We start from the raw sequence: 18,353 nt of genomic DNA on the forward strand, positions 1-18,353 counted from the left end.
TTACTGCTCCTCGGATGCTGCCTGAACTGCTGTGCTTTTCCAGCACCACTCTAATCTAGACACCATTTGACAATGCCTCACAACCACCTGCTGAAGGAGCAGCACTTTGAAAGCTAGTGCTTCCAAATAAACCTGTTGGACTTTAACCTGGTGTTGTGTGATTTTTAACTTCACCTCCATTTATCCAGCTCAGTTGGATTGTACTTACTTCTTTCTATATTTACCTGTTGGAGTATAGTAACTGTGCCTCCATTTCCCACAACATTATCTCCAAAGCTGCCCCACTCCACTTCCAAACGATCCATGATCTTCCCCCACACCCTCCTGACCTAAATGCTACCTCTTAACTACGATCTCTGTACACGTTGGGTCAGCGTTTGAGTGTATGCTGAACACACCCAGATCTACCTCTCCAACACCTCCCTCCACTTCCTCTCTAATGTCAGACTGTTTGCTGAACATTCATCTGTGGATGAGCTGCAACTTTCTTCAGTGGTGATACCATTGCCTTCAGTGGTGATCCTTCAGCCCTTGCTTATTACTTGCCTGTCCCCAGAACAAGTCTTATTTTGGGCAGGATCCCAGAGATGAATTTACCTTACTAAAAGCTGATATTCCTCTCTTAATGAAAAACGGAAGTGATTGGTTTCCTTTTCTATAATTAACAACCTATTGATAAAATCATTTACTCAAAATTTGATATTGTGGGAGCTTTAGAGAGGGTGCGGGGAGATTTACCAGAATTGGAGTGGAGGGCATGTTTTATGAAGAAAGTTTGAGAGAGCTAGGGCTTTTCTCAATGGAGCGAAAAAGGATGAGAGGTGACTTGATGCAGGTGTACAAGGTGATGAGAGGCATAGATAGAGTGGACAGCCAGAGATCTTTTCCCAGGGCAGAAATGGCTATCACAAGGAGGCATAATTTTAAGGTGATTGGAGGAAGGTTTAAGGGCAATGTCAGAGGTAGGTTCTTGACACAGAGTGGTGGGTGTGTGGTATGCACTACCAGTAGTGGTAGTAGAGTTAGATACATTAGGGACATTAAAGTGAATCTTGGATAGGCAAATGGATGATAGTAAAATGAAGGGTACTTAGGTTAGTCTGATCTTAGAGTAGGATAAAAGATTGGCATTACGGCCTGCACTGTGACCATTTTATGTTCTATGTTCAAAGTAATTATGAAAGATGGATATTTTCTCAGCTATTTCGGGAAGTGGAATTTCACATTAGTAAGACTAAAATACTGTCTCAAAGTCCAAATATCATTGGACAACACATTCTGGACAGTCTCAAATACCTACACTTGAACCATTGCAATTTTCATGAGGCTCGAGTGATAGGGGTCTCACAAAAAAACATTAACACTGGCAGGTATGCTCAAGACACTGTTCCAGCGCTGTAAAGGCTGGATAGTTCTACAAATACCAAATATTTGAGGGCCAAAAGAAAGCCTCCAATTCTTTGGCATCTCCAGTTCAGGTTACTAAGCCAGAAAGAGTTAAACTGAATGTCAAAGGGACGGGAGATGTTTCCAACAAATAAGCACAGCTTTTTATTCCATTGTCACTTCCACATGACTGGGATTGACTTGTCAATATTTTTATCCCTCCATTGTTTTTAAGTGTTCACATCTTACAAAACCAGTGAAGAAATAATGAATCTTTATTTAAAAAGTTCCATTTAAACTCCTAATTTTTAACTAAGTTCTTGAGAGAGTGAAACATAAGCCAATATGTTTATGAAATATATGAGACAAAATTATAAGCACTCTGAAAAGAAATTTGGCTTTAGAAAACAAAACCAAAAGATTCAAGTTTTTAAAAATGAAACAAGTTTAGTTCTGGGGTGTGTGGGTGGGGGTGGGGGTGGGGGGGGGGGGGGGAAGTGGGAGGTGAAATGGGGGGAGTTAGGGGAATTAACTTTAAGAAATAATTTTATTACCCAAAATTAAAACAGTGTTTTTAACAAGTTCTGCTTACAGAACAACAGCATTATCAATTGGTGAAGTCTTTAGAGCATCACACCATTTGGAGAGGTTTCCCTTCAAAGTGCCCAGTCTCATGGCTTTCCTTTCTGCTAACTGTTCAGTGTCTCTGTTCAGCAGAGAAAAGGTTTTTAAAAACATCTAAGTTTGATAGAAGCCAATATGCTCATTCTATGAATGTGATGATCACCTTTTTCAAGCAATTTAAATATTCAGGTAAACCATGCCATTGGTATAGTATATACTTGAGTGTTGAATAACTTTGATGACAATGTTTGATTCAGTGTAATGGGCTGGAATTAGTGTTCTTTAACTTTGTAGAATGTTAGTAGGGACACTGGCTTTACATTTAAAGGACAAACTGTCTTGTGCTCTTCTCAATGTTCTTTGGCCACCTTGTGTGATTCCACCCCAGCTCAGAATCTTTGTCTCATGCCTCGGTGGGTCTGCGCAGCAAATCCGTTCAAACAAGCCACAACTGACAATGATGGATGGACCTTGCAAACTCCTGATTCGCTGATCGGATCCATCAATCAATATGCAAATGTAAGAAATAGCTTGTCATGAATATGCACAAGCTGTCCAGAAACATAAAAGAAGGGGGCGGGAGGAGAGAAAGTTAATGTGAGCCAGTGTACCCCTTTTAGAAAACATGCTTGCTCCCCTTAAGCCAATTCAGATTTTGAATCAAACTAATTAAGTAACAAAGCCAGTTGTCATAGGAACTATGCTACTAATTTATCATTGCAAATAGTCTGTGCGATTTGCCTGTTGCCTGGCAACAGCCAATGGGTGTAAAGTCGATTGATGACAATTCTTCGGACTACAAAATGTGTGGATCACATTATGTTTTGAGTCTTGCTTGCACTCCTTCCACAGTTTCAATGTCACACGTCATTGGAATGATTGATAAAGTGGTCTCGTGTGACTGCAACGTGATCATCCATGGAGGCCTGAGGCACACAGGCAAAAGAAAAACCTGGAGCCGTTTGCTCTTTAAACCGTGCTAACATTGGACCAGCTAGATACCAGGCTTAAAAGGTGCACCAGAGTGGCTCAAGAAGCAGTATTGTGATAGCTGTATTACAAGACAAGCAATCCAGTGGGCTGGACTAATATTATAACAGTACATGCATTTATATCTAGATATTGCTACCTGGAGGTGTAAGTTCAAATACCACCAGAGATACTGTGGAGTTTAAATCCAATATATGGAATCTTTGACAAATGGTCATAGTGACCATGAAGCTACTGAGTTGTTCTTTTTTAAAAACTTTTTTTTGATCATTGTTCATTAATGTCCTTTAAGGGAGGAAATCCTCTATCTCTATACTGTCTGTAACCTCTTCAGTCTCAAACAGTTTAGCTAGACAGACAATAGGCAGCTCGCGACTACCTTCTCAAGGGTGACAAATGTAGCTTTAACAGCAATGTCCACATCTCGCAACTAAGTCAACAATTTTTATGACAAAGCCCTGGTTCGTCGGTTTTGGAGGCTACAGTGAAAGGTCAGAATCTAAATCTGAATCTTGGTGGTGTCCAGTCAGCTGGTTGTAAAACAAACTCTCATCACGGGTCTGACCAGAGAGTGTGCATTTCCAAATTCCATTATTGGTTAACGTTGCACTAAAATTCTATGGGCAAAATGATTCACATTAGGCTTATGATAACAGAGCTACAATTAATTACAAAATGCTGCAGAGGGAAACTGCTAAGCAGATGTTTGTTGTAACAAGGGTTATCTTATCTGAGGTTGAAGTGCATCGGTTTCATTGGGGTTTCATCTGGAATCCCTGAGACATTGGAAATAACTAAGTTTGTTGTAACAAGAGTTGACTACCTATCCCCTACAGAGTCCCAAACAATCTGGACTATTCATGACCTATACGTGATCAGTCGTGTCTGATTCAAATTAAGTTAGTCTTAAATTGGTATACAGCAATATGATGAGTGCCAACATGACTCTAAAAGCATCAAACAAGTTAGTTTTTTTAGATTGCAAAAACTGTGGTTGTTGAAAGAAAGGACACATATCCATTGCTTAATCTTAAACCCTTCCCCCCAACTCCCTATTCGACTGATCTTCCCATGGCCTCTGTGTTGCCTCCTTACTCCATTGGAATATCTCCCCACCTTTTGACCACCAGCCCCAGTACTTACAGCTACGTCACACTCTTTTCACTTACCTCAATGCCTCTCTTTCTCTTATTCTAGGAGAGCACGGTCCAGGTTGGCACTGAAAGGCCCTAGAGAGGTGGAGGAATGCCTGACATTACTTCCTTCAGTTTCTATTAGGAGACAATACAGGATCTTGTAGATGGTAGCGATGCACTCCTATGAAGATGCCAAGACATCCATATCTCACCAACTGGGCAAGGTTTCATTCACTGCAGCTCACGCATGAACCGCATTGTCAGTCTCCTTTGTAGCACGCCATGTCTAACCACTGGCTCTGATGCCTTCCCTTTTGTCACTACTAACATCACTTCTACCTCTGCACAAATCACCTCCTCGATTTCTGAGGTACTGAGGCTGCAAAAGAAGCATTGGCGAGGCTGCTTCCTGTACACTCCCCCTTCACCCCAATGGCTCAGATCCTGACACCTTGGAGAGAATGTTAGTGGGAGAGTGTTTGGGAACCACAATCTTGGAAAACTGCTGCTCAGCAGGGACCTGCCCTCCCTCAGGTAGGAGAGGACCGCACGATGTCTCAATGTGTTCTGGTCCCCGTCTTCCCCATTTCTCCCTCTGGCTGTGTCCAAAAGGGTTGCCTTGAATGAGTTGTTCAGTGACGTCTGGGACAGGGTGTTGCAAAACAAACAAGTGGGAGGACATTGCATTAGAATGGCCAGGGATCAGGGACTTCTGTGCCTGGAATAGTGAGTGGGTCCATGTGTAACATCTTGCCCTTTGAAAAACCCAAACTTCACAGGCTGAGATACATAAACAAGCAGAGAATAGATGAATACTGACTATGTGCAGGCAGTTGGGATCAGTTTAGAATGGCATCATGGTTGGTACAGACATGGTGGGCCAAAGGGCCTGTTCCTGTGTTGTGCTGTTCTATGTTGACCCACTCATGCTGTGACTTCTGACAGCCATTTCTTTCCCATTGAATAGTTTCAATGGAAGGTGACAGCGAACAGTCTCCAGGATTTCTAGTCTTCATGTTTGTGTATTCGTGAGACCCCAGGCTTCCAGATCCCCCTTGGGATGACCCTTCCCATAGACTTCACACCTCATTAGAATTTCACCCGACCCATCCAACTGAATCCCTACCTGCCCACCTTTCCCCACCCAGCCTTTGCCATCTTAGGTGCCCATGCCAGGTGTGGTCTTGAACTCCTCCCCCCGCCAAACCCCTCTAAAATCAGTACGCTCTTGACCAGGGCTCAACGGTCCCCTCCTGCATGATTCCCTCCCATCCATGGGTCTGTACTTGATCGAGCTGAGAAGGCTGATGGACGATCTGATCAAAACTTGGAGGATTCTGAGAGGCCTGGACAAGTGGATGTGGTGAAATCCTCAGAGACTAGGACCTGAGGGCAAAGCCTCAGAGTGAAGAGATGACTCTTTAGAAGTGAGGTGAGGAGGAATTACTTCAGCCAGAGGATGGTGACTCTGTGCAACTCATTGTCCCACAAGGCTGCGGAGGCCAAGTCACTGAGTGAATTTAAGACAGAGATAGATAGGTTCTTGATCAGTAAGAGGATTAAGGATGTGAGAGAAGGCAGAGAATGGGGTTAAAAAACTTATCAGCCATGATCAAATGGTGGAGAAGACTTGATGGACTGAATAGCGTAAAGCTGCTCCTATATCCTTTTGCCTTATGGTCTAATTGGCATGCCAAGGCAAGACATAGATGGTATGAGCAAGCAAGTAGGTATTAAGTTATATGAGAGCAAACGAGCAGCCCTGACATGAAGCTTGCTCCGATGCTGGGTGTCTGTCCCAGTGCACAAAATGCCCAGATTGGAGTCTTTCAATGTTAGTTGGGCACTGTGATGGATGTGAAGAATTGCCAGTTGCCAATGCCCATGTGTGAGGACCGTATACAGCTGGTGTCCTGAAATGCTGTTTGGTCCTAAGCAACATTGGTAGTGGGTAAGTTGTTGGAGGTGATTCTGAAAGTTAGGATTTACATGGATTTGGAGAAGCAAGGACTGATTAAGGACAGTCAGCGTGGCTTCATGTGAGGGAAATCATGCCTCACAAACTCGATTGAATTTTTTGAGGAAGTAACCAAAACGATTGATGAGAGCAGAACGATAGAGATTGTTTACACTGTACTTCAGTAAAGCCTTTTGCAAGATTCCATATGGTAGAATAATTGGTGAAGTTAGATCACATGAGTTTCAAGGGAGAGCTTGTCAATTGGATACAAAAATGGTTTGAAGGTAGGAGACAGAGGATAGCGGTGGAGGGTTGTTTTTCAGACTGGGGGCCTCCGACCAGTGATATTCCACAATGATCGGTACTGGGTCCACTTTTGTTTGTTATTTCTATAATTGATATGGATGTCAATATAAGAGGCATGGTTAGTAAGTTTATGGACAAGATTACAAAGAGATCTTGATCAATTGGATCAATGAGCTAAAGAGTGGCAGATGGAGTTTAATTTGAAAAAATTGCATTTTGTTAAAAATCACACAACACCAGGTTCTAGTCCAACAGGTTTAATTGGAAGCACACTAGCTTTCGGGGTGCTGTTCCTTCATCAGGTGGATGTGGAGGACACAATTGTAAGGCACAGAGTTTATAGCAAAAGTTTACAGTGTGATGTAACTGAAATTATACATTGAAAAATACCTTGATTGTCTGTTGCATTTTGATAAGACAAGCAAGGGCAGGACTTGTACAATTAGTGATAGGGTCATGGGTAATGTTGTAGAACAGAGACCTAGGGGTTCAGGTACGTAATCCTTTGAATTTTGAATCACGCCTAGACAGGGTGGTTAAGAAGGCATTTAGTATGCTTGCCTTCGTTGCTCAGACCTTTGAGTATAGTATTAGCGACATCATGTAGTAGTTGTACAGGATGTTGGTCAGGCTTCTTTAGAGTACTGTGTACAGTTCTGGTCACCTGCTATAGGAAGGATATTATTAAATTGGAGACGATTCAGAAAAGATTTACAATACCAGGATGTTGCTGGGAATGGAAGGTTTGAGTTAGAAAGATAGGCTGGGAGGTATTTCACTGGAATATGGGGTTGAGGGGTGACCACATAGAGTTCTATAAAATCCTTAAGAGGCATAGATAAACTAAATAACAAGGTCTTTTTCCCTAGGGTGGGGGAGTTCAAAACTAGGGTGCATATTTTTAAGGTGAGAGGAGAAAGGTTTAAAAGGGATGTGAGGGTCAACTTTTTTACACAAAGAATGATTTATGTGTGGACTGAACTGCCAGAGGAAGTGTGGATAGCAGGTACAGTTACACCATTTATAAGAAACTTGCATAAGTTTATGAATAGGAAAGTTTGGGAGGGATATGGGCCAAATGCAGGCAAGCGGGACAGGCTTGGTTTGGGAACATGATCGGCATGAATTAGTTGGAACAAAAGATCTATTTCCATACTATATGACTCCATGATTCTTTCACAGCAAGCGACATGCTGAAATTGGCAAGTACCCACTTTGATTTCCATGTTGAAATTTCTTGACATCTAGCTTTTCGGTATGGTTGGTAAGATAAAAAGCTGAATATTAATGTGACAAGTTGGGCTGTCAACAAGATGATTAACAAGCAATAATTCCCTCTTAATTGGCAACTTAGTGCTACCTTGCGAGAAATTTGGCAAAAGCATAAAATATGGAGTGTGATGTTCTTGAATGGCTTCACCAAATCTCTCATTCGATTCTGTAACGATTCTGCTTTCAGCGTCAGTGGCTCTGGGATGTAGTTGTGCTGTGTGCACATGTGTTCGTGCATGTATCTAAGTGTGTGTGGGTGATGTGTGCATGGGTGGATGGGGTGTATGTGTGGGGTGTGTGTGTGGGGGGGTGGATTGTGTGTGTATGTGTGGGGGGGTGGAGAGTGTATATGTGTGTGTGCAGTGTGTGTATGGGGGTGTTGAATGTGTGTGTGTGTGGGGTGTGTGGGTGGGGTGTATGAGTGTTTGTGTGTGGGGTGTGTGTGTGTGGGTGGTGGGGTGTGTATGAGTGGGGTGTAAATGTGTGTGTTGTGGGGGTGTGTGTGGGAGGAGGGGTATGTGTGCGTGGGGCCGGTTGGAATGTGTGTGTGTGTGTGTGTGTGAGTGGGGGGTGTGTGCATGTGTGTGGGGGGGGGTTGGGTGTGGGTATGGGTGGAATTTGTGTGTTGGGGGGTGGATTGTGTGTGTGGGAGGGTGGAGAGTGTATATGTGTGTGTGGGTGTGTGTATGCGGGGTTGGAATGTGTGTGTGCGTGTGCATGTGTGTATGCAGTGTGTGTGGGGGGGTTGGAATGTGTGTGTGTGGGTGTGTGTGTGGGTGTGCATGTGTGTGGGTGTGCATGTGTGTATGCGGTGTGCGTGTGGAGGGGGTTGGAATATGTGTGTGGGTGGGCTTGTGTGGGTGGGCTGTGTGTGGGGGTGGGGAATGTGATGTGTGTGGGTGGGAGTGTGTGTGTGGAGGGTGTGTGTGGGGGTGTGTGTCTGTGCGTGTGAGTGTGTGGGTGGAGTGTGTGTGGGCGCGTGCGTGTGTGGGTGGAGTGTGTGTGGGCGCGTGCGTGTGTGGGGGAGTGTGTGTGGGGGGGAGTGTGTGGGTGTGTGTGTGTGGGGTGGGGGATATGTATGTGTGTGTACATGCATTGTGTGTGGGTGTGTGTGTACGGGTGTGTGTATATGGGTGTGTGAGTAAGTGGGGTGTGTGTGTGGGTGTGTGTGAGTGAGTGGGGTGTGTGTGTGTTTGTGGGTGTGTGTGTGTCTGGTGTATGCTGATTGCTGATGTCTCTGCCCAATTCTATTTAATCCCTCACAATAAACTCGATTTACAAAACAGATTCCTTTGTTGATTTTTATTTTAGGTTTTACATAATCAGCCAGCAATGTCATCACTTGGAGATGAAAAGTTTTTGGTAGAGTGTGCAGAGCAGCTAGTAGTCAGTACCAGATAATCAGAACTCATCAAATTCAGATTTCTTTTTATTATGTAGATGGGAAATTAGGAGAAATAAATTATTGATTTTAAAGAGATTTTTGCTTCATATTTATAGATATTTATCATTTGATCAAGATTATTGAAACAGATTATCTGGTTGCTGTAATTTTGCTATTTGTGTGCCCTCACTGTGCACAAAGTCATTGAGGTCTACGCAACAGAAAGAGACCTTTCGGCCCATCACATCTGTACCAGTCACAAACAATACCTAACTATTCTGATCTCATTTTCCATCACTTGGCCCAAAGCTTTGTACGTCTTAGCATTGCAAGTGCCACACTAAATACTTCTTAAATATTATGAGGATTTCTGCCTCTACCAACCTAATAGGTAGTGAGTTCCAATTTCCCAACACTGTCTCCGTGAAAAAAGTATTTCCTTATACCTTCTCTAAATCTCTGTCCTTTGCCTTAAACCTTCTGCTCTTTAAACTGCTGTGTTTCTGCATTACACTAATAGCAAGTACACTTAAATGAGTAAATTCATTGGCTGCAAACTGCTTTGTTGTGAAAGTAGCTGTATAAATGCAAGTCTTTCTTTTTGACAGGATTTGGCTTGATGGGCAGAATGGCTCATATTTTCTGTGAACGATGAAGCTTTCTTTGCATCAGTTTCGAAAATGGGGGTGGTGGTGTTGGAGTTAAGAGGAGAAATTTGGAGAAAATCAAAATTGTCAGAGTTTGTTCCATGTCTTTTGTGACCATCTCATTCCCAACTCCCTCCTTCCCCTCCCCCGACCACTACCTGAGCACCAACCCCAGTCTGTTGAGCAGAATGGGAGAAGTGGGCGCGGGAGGAAGGGTTTTAGTTGCAAAGATGTTCCTATTCCACACTTGCCTTACAGTTTGTTAGGATTGACCCCTCAGATTTACAATGCGAGAATGGGTATTGGAGAGCTGGGGTGGCAATGAGTGGTGCAAAGCTGTGGCATTGTGACAAGTGTGATAGGGAGGGCAAGTAAGCTATATTAAACTTGAAAATGGTGGCTCAATGATTAGCACGGCTGCCTCACAGTGGTGGGGGTGGGACCTGGGTTCAATTCAGGCGACTGTCAGTGTAGAGTTTGCACATTCTCAGTGTGTCTGCATGGGCTTTGTCTGGGGCTCTGGTTTCCTCCCACAGTCCAAAGATGTGTGGGTTAGGTGGCCTGGCCATGGGAAATATCGAGTTACAGGGAGAGGGTAGGTGGGATGCTTTTCAGATGGTCAGTGTGGACTTAATGGTCCAAATGGCACACTGTAGGGATTCCATGAAGAAAAGTTAGCACAATTCTAGTATCCCTGAAACAAGTCACCGACATACCTTCACACGTCTCCCAAACACAGCCAATAAAAATCTTGGCTATGTAAGATATCTATCATTGCTGAGGGACAATAATTATTTTTCTGTCAAAATTAATTGATAAGAGCCTTTTGTAATTGTGACACCTTCAAAGGAAAAAAAACACACAGTCGATGCTTTTATTTTTGTTCCTCCTTGCTTTCTAACTTCTTACTTCAAATGAATTCATAAAAAAAAAACCCAATACAGCTGTTTCCCTTCGAGGCAAAGACAAAAACACATTTTCTCATTTAAAAGATGGAATAATTCTTTTTGAGATGCAATGGGTGGGTTGGAGGGTGGGGGTGTGGGGGGAGGGGGGAGGGTGATATAAAAATCTGAATTTAAAAAAAAATACAAGATTCCACTTATGCAGCAAGCATTAGGGTTCATTTCATCAGCGGCATCACAAACGGTTAGAATGATTTTTTTCACATCATGCAAATGGCCGCATAATGCCTGCTCGTAGCATGTAAAATCGAATCAGCATTCTAATACTGCAAGGTGCTGATGGGCTGAGGAATAAATATGCAGAGCAGCTAAAAAAAAAATCAAGGCAATCAAAAAGAGCCACTATCCCAACTCTTCCTATAAATCTCTGTCTGTTTCAATCGCAGACTCGGCCGAATCAGTGTAAGAGTCGAGCAGGGATGTCATCAATTTCTGTTAACCTCTCAATTCTTCTTTGTGTTCATGCATACGTGATGGATTGTTTTTGTCACTTCTGTTCAGTTCACAGTATGTTAACATCGGAGGGCGCATTCAGGTTATGAGGAAGGGCTATTACTGTCCCGGCAGTGACTGGACTTCCCATCACTGCCTTCGGAGAGCACAAACAAAAAGCACTGATTACACTGTGCCATTTAAATAGACAGCCACTCTCTCTTTTTGCTTTGCATTCTTTCCCTCTTTTAATATTCAGCTGCTCTTTGCAGCGAGCAGGGTTTTTGCAATGCGAGAGAAGAGAATCTTCTTCCACTCAACTCTTCCCTGTTGGCGGTCTGGTTGGAAATTTGTACATCTCGTTAATATTGTTTTAAGATCTGATTGTTCTTTTAAACTGTAGCCAAAAACCACTTGTCATCCTCGTTGCAAAGTCTGAATTTTGGGATCCAGGAATAGGAGTAGGCCCTTCAGTCCTCAGGCATGATCATTGTTTATCTGCATCTTGCACCCCCCCCCCCCCCCCATATTAGTCCATAACCCTAATGCCATTGCCTAACATAAACCTCCGTTTTAAATTTTTCAAATTGATCACTGAGCCTTCTAGAAGGCAAGGGGATTTCAGATTTCTGATCGCCTTTCAGGAAAGAATTGCTTCCTGATATCAGCTCTGAGCAACTCACTCACAGTTTTAATATCCCCTTATTCTCGCCTTCCCCACCTGAAGAAACACTTGCTCACTGGCTACGCCTTTCAAAAGCTCAATTAAATCATCACTTCATTGTTAAGAGTTAAACTTGTGCGTGTGCATGTGTGAGACTCAAACTGAGAACGAAGCAGATTAAAATATCTCAATCACCAATAGAAGAAATTTGCTGCGTTTTTCAAATCCCTTAGTATTGCACTTCAGGAGGAACACACTGATACGAAGAAGGCAGAAGAAGTTGAAATTGGTGGTTGGGATGCAGCACATGGTCAAAAGGACATCAATTTGTTCCTATATGTCTGGTGCATGTATGCATCAGTGTCAATGCATGAATTTATGAACATTAAGCGCAGAGTCCAGCAAGGGTGCTAAATTTGGAAAACTCAGCTGAATTTTCAGCTGCTACAGGTTCATAAAAATGCCAGATTGCACAGAATTACATACAATTTGACGAAATGGACTATTCAGTTCAACTCATCCACACTAGTATTTTTGCAACAGGTAAGTTTCTTCATATGCCACTTTATCAGTATACCTTTCTCTTCCTGTCTACCTCTTATACTCAGCCTTTTCCTCCCATGAATCTATGTTCTTCACTTTAACTACTCCACATGGTAGCAAGTTCCACATTCATACCATGTTCTGGATAAAACTTTTGCCTGAATTCCTTATTAGGCTTTTTATTGGCTACCTTATAGTGATGGTGCCCAATTTAGGTTTCCCTCCCCATAAGTGGGCACATCAGCAGGTTGTGAATGCTCTGCCATCAGGTATAGTTAAGGCTGAAACAAGCTTGCGATCTCTTGGCATCATGGGATGTAAGAAGTGGGCAGGAGAGTGGAGCTGACTATTTGGTCCTCTCTTGAAACTATTCCTAACATTCGTTTCTGTATTTTCCTTCTCAAACCCCTCATCATTTTCAAGAGCACTGTTGTGCTGCTTTTTTGGAGAAAAGACCTGCATTCTTTCCTGATATTTATAGTATCGGTTTTGTATCATTTTGTGAACTTTTTTCTTCATCCTCTTCACCGTCTGTAACCCTTGCACAATGTTTTCAGTTACAATGAAGTAGACGTTGCCAATGTAAAGGAGCAGAATCAGAAATGATGATACCACTTGTGAAAGAAAGATGAGCTACAAGTTACTGCCCCCAGTAACCCGGGCGAAATTGCATGTCCCTCACCGTGCAGAGGAGATGTCATCTGAGAGGTGGGTACTAATTTGTCTGATCTGTCAGACAACAAATGCAGGTATAGATTTTGCAAAGTGCATGCATGGCTTTATTGTAACTTGACATGCAACAGCTGGTTGTTGCATACTGTGCTTTTTCAACGTCTTTCTCCACCTGGTCAAAAATTGTAGGATGCGCATAATTTTATTTTTCTTCAGTGCCTGCTGCAGGGCATGGCCTGGGTAGAAGGCAAGCTGGGAAGATGGCCCATTTCAGTATCAAGAACCTGCCCTGTCACTGGCCATTGCTTCTCTCCTATGCAATTGCCCCTGGCATTGTCATTCTTCTCTGTGCTCAACCCAATGACCTCTAAAGGAAAATCTACACTCAAATCTTCACACTCGGAAAACTGCCAACAGCATAATGTCTAAAGGCACGAGTCAATTGGAGTGAACCATTGTCATGGTCTCTAAACTGCTGAGTACAGTTGCTAATACATTCTCAACCCAGACTGGTATTATACACATTACATTCACCTGCCACTGATATCTGCCATTCTATTTAATGTTTTTGGAACCTTCTCTTTAAGTTGCAACCACATGCCGATGGTGAGTAATGGCCAAACAGGATCACCTCCCAAATGGAGAGCTGCTTTTAAAAAGCACAAATTTGGCTAACACCTCACTCACTCACTCACTCACTCAATGGAAATAAATGCTCAACAGCCAAAACTGCTCAGACTGCCTACCGCTGCTTACCTGATCTGTTCCTTGTGAGTTTGACCAAAGTACAGCTGATGGCTTCCAGGGACAGAGCAGTAGAGCAGCTTTTAGATGATAGTCCTGGTCACCAGGGAGCTGTGAAAGGCCAACTTTGATTGACTAAGTGGCAGGCTGGAGATCTCTCGGACTTGAAATCATTGAAGGACTCCACAAGGTGGGGAGCCAGAATATCTGATTAGAAATCAGTGAGTCCACAGTACCTAATTTTCGTTCTGTGTCAATGAAGAGATTAACGTCGAGAGTGCGGTGCTAGAAAAGCACAGCCAGTCAGACTGATCTGAGGAGCAGGAGCAGGGATGAGGACTGAACGTCAATTCTGCTGCTCCTTGGATGCTGCCTGACTGGCTGTGCTTTTCGAGCACCAGACTCTCGACTCTGATCTCCAGCATCTGCAGTCCTCATTTTCTCCTCCCTGAAGAGATTAATCTTTTTGTACTTCTAGGTAGCTCTAGTGCATTTTTATAGCCTGAAATTTTACCTTTACCAGTGTATTTTTTGTCTGACATTTGAAATGATTAGGACAAAGGAAGATATTCTTATGTAATGAGCTTATCAGCACACAATCCTCCCAGATTACTTAGTGTGCTTTGGTGTGGAGGATCTGACCGTCAATGGAAGTGTCATTTTGCACGGGACAAGAGATCAAGTTTTTGGGTATTTGCCAAATCATAACAGGCAGACTGAGACGATGGATATAGGGGTTATGTGTCATTGGAGTAAATGATCAGTCATTATCCAGATGGCAGGCTGGCAGAGTGAATGACCTACTTCTGCTACTACATTACTTTGTCCTTCAAAACACAGAATTATGTGATCCAGACCATGGTGACTAGCTCAGTTGACAATGAGCCATAAGACTCAGTCCAGGCTGAGAGTGAATGACAGGAATCAGATCCCATTGAGAATGAGCTAAAGTAGTGAAGACCTGGTGACAGATTCTAGAGAGAGGGAACTGGTAGAGTCAGGTTCTGCTGTGAGTGAGCTGGGAAGTCAGACTTTAATGGAAATAAGCATTGGCTAATTTGCTACCATGTGTTTTACTCAACCACACAAGCTATTATCCTGACCCAACCTTTGAAATACAGCGGCTAAGAGCAGAGTTTGGTGTGAGCCACCAATATTCTGATATTTCTCTCTCCTGGCCATTAGACAGTCTGCAGCTCACAGTAAAATGTTACTGGCGTCGGTTGCAATGTAGACTTACTGTGGTTGCACTGTTAGGAAGCATGGGTATGAGGCAGGAGTGCTTAGTGACATTATAGTGATATCTGCAAGTTATTGAGAATTCTTGCTGTTAAATCCCATTGAAATCTTTAACTAAGATAACTCAGCAAAAGGAAATCAAATAGAATCCTAAATTTTAATGGCAGTTACTTCCACTATTCATTCAGAGAAAGGGAAACAAAGTAATGTTTATAGAGATGTGCAAGTGACCCAATTGCACTTCTGAAACTCAATGTTCTCATTGTATTGGATTGCTTCCCAGAGCTGACAATCAGTGACAACTGTGGACTTGTGGTCATTGCTGCTCTTGCACTTGCCTAATGACTCAAGAGACTATTTTACTCTGGGTCACACAGAACTGTAAACATCCTTTAATGAAGTGAAGAGCTTGCAACCTTACTGCATCCAATGAGTACATCATCGTTTTAGAAGTGATTTTGCATTGTGCTTGATATTTCTTCCTTTCTTTTTCAGTTCCACTGGATATATGGAGAGATTATCTGGGATCTGACACCTGGGGCGAGGAGCGAGGAGAGAAAATCGGAAGGAATGCAGGGAAATAAGTCAAAACTATCAAACAATGAATCTTTTTTTTTGCAGCCAGGCCTGCTCATTAAGGATGCTATCGTCAAATTAATGAAAACTCAGTGACCCTCTGATTTTTTTTGCATAATTTTTTTTAATTACATGAAGTACATAAGTTGGCTTTCATCAGAAAATCTAGGTCAGAACAAGGTGATATGTAGGATACAGTTGGCACCAATTTTTATTCTTTTCTCTGGAACTTTTTAATATTTCTTACCGCATTTTGGGATCGTTTATTGCAGTTTGAAAAGAAAAAGAAATACTGGCAGTGAATTAACCAGTCTTCAAACCCTTAGAGCAACATATTAATTTTTTGAGTTCATTTAAATAAATTGTGTTTCAACGGTTTTGACAATCTTACATCCATGAGTTCTTCATCACCATGCTTCCTGTGTTTGTTTTGAAGAGCAATTTTTCATTTCTTTTTCACTTGGTTCGTGGGCAAGAGAAAGTTGCAAATTGTTCCTCTAATTAACTGTGGTCCACATATTCCGTCACTCTTGCTGGTCGTAATAATCCATTTGCTCTGCAAACCTGATCTGAGTATGTAGAAACAAGTGTTGGATTTCCAGCGTGAATGTGTGTGTATACTTATGTGCACCTATAAGTGTGTGGGTATGCACAATGCACATAGGAGTGCGTGCATGTGTGTTGCATAAGTCCCAATCAGTGTGTGAACACCAGAGTGTTTATGAGTGCAACTGCCCATTTTTATGTGTGCAATTGTGTGCACATACTTTGAGTGTGCCCACAGACATTGATACATTCTTCATTAAAAACAAAGCTGTAACTCGACAATTATTTAGTATCTGAGAGACAAAGATAAATTCAAGTGAAAGAGTTGAGTGAAAAGTTTCCATCTTTCCAATGTTGACTGAACTGCTCTACCTTTCCATTTCTCAATAGCCAGATAGTCGTTTCTTCAGCATACATCAAACCATGTGGAGTCCCCCATGTAGCAAGTGAGGAAAGTGACTTGGAAATTGAAGATTCCAATGGGCAAGTTCCCTCGGCCTGGAATCTCCAAAAGTATGCATTTAATACATTGGAGTGTTCCACTGAATTTGAATAAATAGTTACCCAGGAAATGTTTGGCAATTATAAACTCAGTTTAACACCTGGGTAACTATTAACTGACCAAACTTCAACTTACTACATTCCATTTCAATTATACCTCCTACATGGCCTTCACACCCCCTCCCACACCCTGACCCAACATACCGTACTTGTCTCTACCTGACACACATTGCCTGTTGCCAATGCTGACAAAACCCTCCACTACCCCCTTGGATGCAACATCCCTCCTGTGCCACCCTCCCAGGAACCAGCACTTCCTCAATCTGAATGCAATTTCCATTCCTCAGAAAATCCAGGAAATGTTTTCAACTTATTCCATACTCATTTCAGGCTTTCAACATTCACAGTTTTTATCTTATCTCCAAACATTAATGTATCATTGCAAACATTTAACTGGTCATCAAGAAAAACATGGGTGATATTTTCTCCTGTTGGGAGGACTTTGTTAAAATGCCATTAAGGTCCACAGCTCACATTTAGATCAAATGGTAATTTTAGGTTTCCACTCTTCATTGATACTTTTGTTCCTCTCTGGAGGCCACAGATGGCTCACCCAATTTCAACTGTTTCATCAGTTGTGACAAAAAGAAGCTCATGGTAATAGACCTCCTCATCCCCTGCTTAAGGTCAGATGTGGAGATGTTCACTGATGATTGCACAACGTTCAACGCTAGTGATAACTCCTCAGGTACTGAAACAGTTGTGTCCACATTCAGCAAGCCGTCGAAAACCTCTAAGTTTTGACTGATAATATTCCTACCACACAGGAAATGACCATCTCCAACCAGACAGAATTGATCCATCATCTCTTGATATTCCATGGCATGAACAATTGTTGAGTCTCCCATATCAATATCCTCGGGTTTACTATTGACCAGAAACTGAACTGGACAAGCCATATAAACACAATGGCTGCAACAATAGGCCAAAGGCTAGTTATTCTGCAGCAAGTAGCTTATTTCATTTCTCTGCTATGTGTGTTCACCACTTAACAGGCCTAAACAAGTGCAGCTCCAACAACATTCAAGAAGATCATCACCATCAAGGATAAAGCAGCTCTTTTGATTAGCACACCAACCAGCAAATTCAACATTCACTTCCTTCACTGACATACAGTGGCTGCATTGTGTACTGTCTGTGAGATGCACAACAATAAATCACCAAGGCTCCTCCAATAGCATTCTCCAAATCTCCAAACTCAAGGTCAAAGGCAGCAGATGCACAGGAGCAGCACCACTATTTGCAAGTTCCCCTCTGAGCTACACTCCGCCCTAACTTGGAACTATATTGCCTTCCTTCACTGCTGCTGTGTCAAAATCCTGGAGTTCTCTTCATAACAGTACTGTGGATAACCCCACATCCCAATGACCAAGTTCAAGAAGGCCATTCACTACCACCTTCTCCAGGGAAATTTGTGATGGTTAATAAATGTTGCCCAGCTAGCAGTGCTCACATCCCTTCAACTAATGAAAGAACAGAATGAAAATACAATAAGTTCATATGTGCCATCCAATGCAAAATGTGCAAGATGCAAGATAACAGGGTGAATGCGCAGTTATATTCTAGATGACTCTTCAGTTCCTGAGAAAGGATGTGGAGCAGACACTGTCTAAACTAAGCTATTGTGGAAAAAAACCATGGATGCCCACAGGGAACAAGCATCCACTTTAGCTGACTGGATAACATTTTTGAATGAGCAAGCCTCT

At 42.5% G+C, this 18,353-nt stretch overlaps 1 long non-coding RNA gene across 1 annotated transcript; it reads left to right on the forward strand.

Moving 5' to 3' along the window:
- Positions 1–2,928: 2,928 nt before the first annotated feature.
- LOC140475926 (uncharacterized) lies at positions 2,929–15,672 on the forward strand. The gene is made up of 3 exons (XR_011960359.1): positions 2,929–3,024; positions 12,867–13,017; positions 15,460–15,672. It is a non-coding gene; the product is annotated as an uncharacterized lncRNA (long non-coding RNA).
- The last annotated feature ends 2,681 nt before the right edge of the window (positions 15,673–18,353 follow it).

This window comes from Chiloscyllium punctatum, chromosome 4 (assembly GCF_047496795.1).
Source record: "Chiloscyllium punctatum isolate Juve2018m chromosome 4, sChiPun1.3, whole genome shotgun sequence".
NCBI lineage: Eukaryota > Metazoa > Chordata > Chondrichthyes > Orectolobiformes > Hemiscylliidae > Chiloscyllium > Chiloscyllium punctatum.